This window comes from Triticum aestivum, chromosome 6B (assembly GCF_018294505.1).
Source record: "Triticum aestivum cultivar Chinese Spring chromosome 6B, IWGSC CS RefSeq v2.1, whole genome shotgun sequence".
In the NCBI taxonomy this organism is placed as follows: Eukaryota; Viridiplantae; Streptophyta; class Magnoliopsida; order Poales; family Poaceae; genus Triticum; species Triticum aestivum.
In genome coordinates this window covers 436159481-436168587 of record NC_057810.1, presented here as the reverse complement: position 1 = coordinate 436168587, position 9107 = coordinate 436159481, and positions in this window count along the sequence as shown.

Here is a 9107-nt window from a genome sequence, read left to right as displayed (position 1 = left end):
AAAATGACAAATTTAACCTAGGATAGCTCTAAAATGACCTATACTTAACATCTTTTCCTCCAAAATGACTTAATATGCTTAACTAGCTCTAAAATGACATAATATGCTTAAGAAATGACATATTTTAGGTCCTAAATGACTTCATATGCTTAGCTAGCTCCAAAATGACATAATAACCTTACTTAGCTCCAAAATGACCTATTTAACCTAGGATAGCTCTAAAATGACCTATACTTAGCATTTTTCCTCCAAAATGACTCAATATGCTTAGGTAGCTAAAAAATTACATAATAAGCTTAATTAGCTCCAAAATGACCTATTTAACCTAGGATAGCTCTAAAATGACCTATACTTCACATTTTTTCCTCCAAAATGATTTAATATGCTTAGGTAGCTTAAAAATGACATATTTAACCTAGGATAGCTCTAAAATGACCTATACTTAACATCTTTTCCTCCAAAATGACTTAATATGCTTAACTAGCTCTAAAATGACATAATATGCTTAAGAAATGACATATTTTAGGTCCTAAATGACTTCATATGCTTAGCTAGCTCCAAAATGACATAATAACCTTACTTAGCTCCAAAATGACCTATTTAACCTAAGATAGCTCTAAAATGACCTATACTTAGCATTTTTCCCTCCAAAATGACTCAATCTGCTTAGCTAGATAAAAAATTACATAATAGGCTTAATTAGCTCCAAAATGACCTATTTAACCTAGGATAGCTCTAAAATGACCTATACTTAGCATTTTTCCCTCCAAAATGACTTAATATGCTTAGCTAGATTAAAATGACATATTTAACCTAGGATTGCTCTAAAATGACCTATACTTAGCATCTTTTCTTCCAAAATGACTTAATATGCTTAGCTAGCTCTAAAATGATATAATATGCTTAAGAAATGACATATTTTAGGTCCAAAATGACTTCATATGTTTAGCTAGCTCCAAAATGACATAATAACCTTACTTAGCTCCAAAATGACCTATTTAACCTAGGCTAGCTCTAAAATGACCTATATTTAGCATTTTTTCCTCCAAAATGACTCAATATGGTTAGCTAGCTAAAAAATTACATAATAAGCTTAATTAGCTCCTAAATGACCTATTTAACCTAGGATAGCTCTAAAATGACATATACTTAGCATTTTTTTTCCTCCAAAATGACTTAATATGCTTAGCTAGCTTCAAAAATTACCTATTTAACCTAGGATAGCTCTAAAATGACCTATACTTAGCATCTTTTCCTCCAAAATTACTTAATATGCTTAACTAGCTTGAAAATAACATAACATGCTTAAGAAATGACATAGTTTAGCTCCTAAATGACTTCACATCCTTAGCTAGCTCCAAAATGACATAATAACCTTACTTGGCTATAAAATCACCTATTTAACCTAGGATAGCTCTATAATGACCTATACTTAGCATTTTTTCCTCCAAAATTACTCAATATGCTTAGCTAGCTCAAAAATTACATAATAAGGTTATTTAGATCCAAAATGACCTATTTAACCTAGGATAGCTCTAAAATGACCTATACTTAGAATTTTTTCCTCCAAAATGACTTAATATGCTCAGCTAGCTTAAAAATGACCTATTTAACCTAGGATAGCTCAAAAATGACCTATGCTTAGCATCTTTTTCTCCAAAATGACTTAATATGCTTAGCTAACTCTAAAATGACATGATATGCTTAAGAATGATATATTTTAGATCGACTTCATATGCTTAGCTAACTCCAAAATGACATAATAACCTTACTTAGCTCCAAAACGACCTATTTAACCTAGGATGGCTCTAAAATGACCTATACTTAGCATTTTTCCTCCTAAATGACTCAATATGCTTAGCTGGCTCAAAAATGATATAATAAGCTTAATTAGCTCCAAAATGACCTATTTAACCTAAGATAGCTCTAAAATGACCTATACTTCACATTTTTTCCTCCAAAATGATTTAATATGCTTAGCTAGCTTAAAAATGACAAATTTAACCTAGGATAGCTCTAAAATGACCTTTACTTAACATCTTTTCCTCCAAAATGACTTAATATGCTTAACTAGCTCTAAAATGACACAATATGCTTAAGAAATGACATATTTTAGGTCCTAAATGACTTCATATGCTTAGCTAGCTCCAAAATGACATAATAACCTTACTTAGCTCCAAAATGACCTATTTAACCTAGGATAGCTCTAAAATGACCTATACTTAGCATTTTTCCTCCAAAATGACTCAATATGCTTAGGTAGCTAAAAAATTACATAATAAGCTTAATTAGCTCCGAAATGACCTATTTAACCTAGGATAGCTCTAAATGACCTATCTTCACATTTTTTCCTCCAAAATGATTTAATATGCTTAGCTAGCTTAAAAATGACATATTTAACCTAGGATAGTTCTAAAATGACCTATACTTAGCATCTTTTCCTCCAAAATGACTTAATATGCTTAACTAGCTCTAAAATGACATAATATGCTCATGAAATGACATAGTTTAGGTCCTAAATGACTTCATATGCTTAGCTATTTCCAAAATGACATAATAACCTTACTTAGCTCCAAAATGACCTATTTAACCTAGGATAGCTCTAAAATGACCTATACTTAACATTTTTTTCCTCCTAAATGACTCAATATGCTTAGCTAGCTCAAAAATTACAAAATAAGCTTAATTAGCTCCAAAATGACCTATTTAACCTAGGATAGCTCTAAAATGACCTATACTTAGCATTTTTTCCTCCAAAGTGACTTAATATGCTTAGCTAGCTAAAAAATGACATATTTAACCTAGGATTGCTCTAAAATGACCTATACTTAGCATCTTTTCCTCCAAAATGACTTCATATGCTTAGCTAGCTCTAAAATGATATAATATGCTTAAGAAATGACATATTTTAGGTCCGAAATGACTTCATATGCTTAGCTAGCTCCAAAATGACATAATAACCTTACTTAGCTCCAAAATGACCTATTTAACCTAGGCTATCTCTAAACTGACCTATACTTAGCATTTTTTCCTCCTAAATGACTCAATATGCTTAGCTAGCTCAAAAATGATATAATAAGCTTAATTAGCTCCAAAATGACCAATTTAACCTAAGATAGCTCTAAAATGACCTATACTTCACATTTTTTCCTCCAAAATGATTTAATATGCTTAGCTAGCTTAAAAATGACAAATTTAACCTAGGATAGCTCTAAAATGACCTATACTTAACATCTTTTCCTCCAAAATGACTTAATATGCTTAACTAGCTCTAAAATGACATAATATGCTTAAGAAATGACATATTTTAGGTCCTAAATGACTTCATATGCTTAGCTAGCTCCAAAATGACATAATAACCTTACTTAGCTCCAAAATGACCTATTTAACCTAAGATAGCTCTAAAATGACCTATACTTAGCATTTTTCCCTCCAAAATGACTCAATCTGCTTAGCTAGATAAAAAATTACATAATAGGCTTAATTAGCTCCAAAATGACCTATTTAACCTAGGATAGCTCTAAAATGACCTATACTTAGCATTTTTCCCTCCAAAATGACTTAATATGCTTAGCTAGCTTAAAATGACATATTTAACCTAGGATTGCTCTAAAATGACCTATACTTAGCATCTTTTCCTCCAAAATGACTTAATATGCTTAGCTAGCTCTAAAATGATATAATATGCTTAAGAAATGACATATTTTAGGTCCAAAATGACATCATATGTTTAGCTAGCTCCAAAATGACATAATAACCTTACTTAGCTCCAAAATGACCTATTTAACCTAGGCTAGCTCTAAAATGACCTATATTTAGCATTTTTTCCTCCAAAATGACTCAATATGGTGAGCTAGCTAAAAAATTACATAATAAGCTTAATTAGCTCCTAAATGACCTATTTAACCTAGGATAGCTCTAAAATGACATATACTTAGCATTTTTTTCCTCCAAAATGACTTAATATGCTTAGCTAGCTTCAAAAATGACCTATTTAACCTAGGATAGCTCTAAAATGACATGTACTTAGCATCTTTTCCTCCAAAATTACTTAATATGCTTAACTAGCTTGAAAATAACATAACATGCTTAAGAAATGACATAGTTTAGCTCCTAAATGACTTCACATGCTTAGCTAGCTCCAAAATGACATAATAACCTTACTTGGCTATAAAATTACCTATTTAACCTAGGATAGCTCTATAATGACCTATACTTAGCATTTTTTCCTCCAAAATTACTCAATATGCTTAGCTAGCTCAAAAATTACATAATAAGGTTATTTAGATCCAAAATGACCTATTTAACCTAGGATAGCTCTAAAATGACCTATACTTAGAATTTTTTCCTCCAAAATGACTTAATATGCTCAGCTAGCTTAAAAATGACCTATTTAACCTAGGATAGCTCAAAAATGACCTATACTTAGCATCTTTTTCTCCAAAATGACTTAATATGCTTAGCTAACTCTAAAATGACATGATATGCTTAAGAAATGACATATTTTAGGTCGACTTCATATGCTTAGCTAACTCCAAAATGACATAATAACCTTACTTAGCTCCAAAACGACCTATTTAACCTAGGATGGCTCTAAAATGACCTATACTTAGCATTTTTTCCTCCTAAATGACTCAATATGCTTAGCTGGCTCAAAAATGATATAATAAGCTTAATTAGCTCCAAAATGACCTATTTAAACTAAGATAGCTCTAAAATGACCTATACTTCACATATTTTCCTCCAAAATGATTTAATATGCTTAGCTAGCTTAAAAATGACAAATTTAACCTAGGATAGCTCTAAAATGACCTTTACTTAACATCTTTTCCTCCAAAATGACTTAATATGCTTAACTAGCTCTAAAATGACACAATATGCTTAAGAAATGACATATTTTAGGTCCTAAATGACTTCATATGCTTAGCTAGCTCCAAAATGACATAATAACCTTACTTAGCTCCAAAATGACCTATTTAACCTAGGATAGCTCTAAAATGACCTATACTTAGCATTTTTCCTCCAAAATGACTCAATATGCTTAGGTAGCTAAAAAATTACATAATAAGCTTAATTAGCTCCAAAATGACCTATTTAACCTAGGATAGCTCTAAAATGACCTATCTTCACATTTTTTCCTCCAAAATGATTTAATATGCTTAGCTAGCTTAAAAATGACATATTTAACCTAGGATTGTTCTAAAATGACCTATACTTAGCATCTTTTCCTCCAAAATGACTTAATATTCTTAACTAGCTCTAAAATGACATAATATGCTCATGAAATGACATATTTTAGGTCCTAAATGACTTCATATGCTTAGCTAGCTCCAAAATGACATAATAACCTTACTTAGCTCCAAAATGACCTATTTAACCTAGGATAGCTCTAAAATGACCTATACTTAGCATTTTTTTTCCTCCTAAATGACTCAATATGCTTAGCTAGCTCAAAAATTACAAAATAAGCTTAATTAGCTCCAAAATGACCTATTTAATCTAGGATAGCTCTAAAATGACCTATACTTAGCATTTTTTCCTCCAAAGTGACTCAATATGCTTAGCTAGCTAAAAAATGACATATTTAACCTAGGATTGCTCTAAAATGACCTATACTTAGCATCTTTTCCTCCAAAATGACTTCATATGCTTAGCTAGCTCTAAAATGATATAATATGCTTAAGAAATGACATATTTTAGGTCCTAAATGACTTCATATGCTTAGCTAGCTCCAAAATGACATAATAACCTTACTTAGCTCCAAAATGACCTATTTAACCTAGGCTATCTCTAAACTGACCTATACTTAGCATTTTTTCCTCCTAAATGACTCAATATGCTTAGCTAGCTCAAAAATGATATAATAAGCTTAATTAGCTCCAAAATGACCAATTTAACCTAAGATAGCTCTAAAATGACCTATACTTCACATTTTTTCCTCCAAAATGATTTAATATGCTTAGCTAGCTTAAAAATGACAAATTTAACCTAGGATAGCTCTAAAATGACCTTTACTTAACATCTTTTCCTCCAAAATGACTTAATATGCTTAACTAGCTCTAAAATGACACAATATGCTTAAGAAATGACATATTTTAGGTCCTAAATGACTTCATATGCTTAGCTAGCTCCAAAATGACATAATAACCTTACTTAGCTCCAAAATGACCTATTTAACCTAGGATAGCTCTAAAATGACCTATACTTAGCATTTTTCCTCCAAAATGACTCAATATGCTTAGGTAGCTAAAAAATTACATAATAAGCTTAATTAGCTCCAAAATGACCTATTTAACCTAGGATAGCTCTAAAATGACCTATCTTCACATTTTTTCCTCCAAAATGATTTAATATGCTTAGCTAGCTTAAAAATGACATATTTAACCTAGGATAGTTCTAAAATGACCTATACTTAGCATCTTTTCCTCCAAAATGACTTAATATGCTTAACTAGCTCTAAAATGACATAATATGCTCATGAAATGACATATTTTAGGTCCTAAATGACTTCATATGCTTAGCTAGCTCCAAAATGACATAATAACCTTACTTAGCTCCAAAATGACCTATTTAACCTAGGATAGCTCTAAAATGACCTATACTTAACATTTTTTTTCCTCCTAAATGACTCAATATGCTTAGCTAGCTCAAAAATTACAAAATAAGCTTAATTAGCTCCAAAATGACCTATTTAACCTAGGATAGCTCTAAAATGACCTATACTTAGCATTTTTTCCTCCAAAGTGACTTAATATGCTTAGCTTTCTAAAAAATGACATATTTAACCTAGGATTGCTCTAAAATGACCTATACTTAGCATCTTTTCCTCCAAAATGACTTCATATGCTTAGCTAGCACTAAAATGATATAATATGCTTAAGAAATGACATATTTTAGGTCCTAAATGACTTCATATGCTTAGCTAGCTCCAAAATGACATAATAACCTTACTTAGCTCCAAAATGACCTATTTAACCTAGGCTATCTCTAAACTGACCTATACTTAGCATTTTTTCCTCCTAAATGACTCAATATGCTTAGCTAGCTCAAAAATGATATAATAAGCTTAATTAGCTCCAAAATGACCAATTTAACCTAAGATAGCTCTAAAATGACCTATACTTCACATTTTTTCCTCCAAAATGATTTAATATGCTTAGCTAGCTTAAAAATGACAAATTTAACCTAGGATAGCTCTAAAATGACCTATACTTAACATCTTTTCCTCCAAAATGACTTAATATGCTTAACTAGCTCTAAAATGACATAATATGCTTAAGAAATGACATATTTTAGGTCCTAAATGACTTCATATGCTTAGCTAGCTCCAAAATGACATAATAACCTTACTTAGCTCCAAAATGACCTATTTAACCTAAGATAGCTCTAAAATGACCTATACTTAGCATTTTTCCCTCCAAAATGACTCAATCTGCTTAGCTAGATAAAAAATTACATAATAGGCTTAATTAGCTCCAAAATGACCTATTTAACCTAGGATAGCTCTAAAATGACCTATACTTAGCATTTTTCCCTCCAAAATGACTTAATATGCTTAGCTAGCTTAAAATGACATATTTAACCTAGGATTGCTCTAAAATGACCTATACTTAGCATCTTTTCCTCCAAAATGACTTAATATGCTTAGCTAGCTCTAAAATGATATAATATGCTTAAGAAATGACATATTTTAGGTCCAAAATGACTTCATATGTTTAGCTAGCTCCAAAATGACATAATAACCTTACTTAGCTCCAAAATGACCTATTTAACCTAGGCTAGCTCTAAAATGACCTATATTTAGCATTTTTTCCTCCAAAATGACTCAATATGGTGAGCTAGCTAAAAAATTACATAATAAGCTTAATTAGCTCCTAAATGACCTATTTAACCTAGGATAGCTCTAAAATGACATATACTTAGCATTTTTTTTCCTCCAAAATGACTTAATATGCTTAGCTAGCTTCAAAAATGACCTATTTAACCTAGGATAGCTCTAAAATGACCTGTACTTAGCATCTTTTCCTCCAAAATTACTTAATATGCTTAACTAGCTTGAAAATAACATAACATGCTTAAGAAATGACATAGTTTAGCTCCTAAATGACTTCACATGCTTAGCTAGCTCCAAAATGACATAATAACCTTACTTGGCTATAAAATTACCTATTTAACCTAGGATAGCTCTATAATGACCTATACTTAGCATTTTTTCCTCCAAAATTACTCAATATGCTTAGCTAGCTCAAAAATTACATAATAAGGTTATTTAGATCCAAAATGACCTATTTAACCTAGGATAGCTCTAAAATGACCTATACTTAGAAGTTTTTCCTCCAAAATGACTTAATATGCTCAGCTAGCTTAAAAATGACCTATTTAACCTAGGATAGCTCTAAAATGACCTATACTTAGCATTTTTCCTCCAAAATGACTCAATATGCTTAGGTAGCTAAAAAATTACATAATAAGCTTAATTAGCTCCAAAATGACCTATTTAACCTAGGATAGCTCTAAAATGACCTATCTTCACATTTTTTCCTCCAAAATGATTTAATATGCTTAGCTAGCTTAAAAATGACATATTTAACCTAGGATAGTTCTAAAATGACCTATACTTAGCATCTTTTCCTCCAAAATGACTTAATATTCTTAACTAGCTCTAAAATGACATAATATGCTCATGAAATGACATATTTTAGGTCCTAAATGACTTCATATGCTTAGCTAGCTCCAAAATGACATAATAACCTTACTTAGCTCCAAAATGACCTATTTAACCTAGGATAGCTCTAAAATGACCTATACTTAGCATTTTTTTTCCTCCTAAATGACTCAATATGCTTAGCTAGCTCAAAAATTACAAAATAAGCTTAATTAGCTCCAAAATGACCTATTTAACCTAGGATAGCTCTAAAATGACCTATACTTAGCATTTTTTCCTCCAAAGTGACTTAATATGCTTAGCTAGCTAAAAAATGACATATTTAACCTAGGATTGCTCTAAAATGACCTATACTTAGCATCTTTTCCTCCAAAATGACTTCATATGCTTAGCTAGCTCTAAAATGATATAATATGCTTAAGAAATGACATATTTTAGGTCC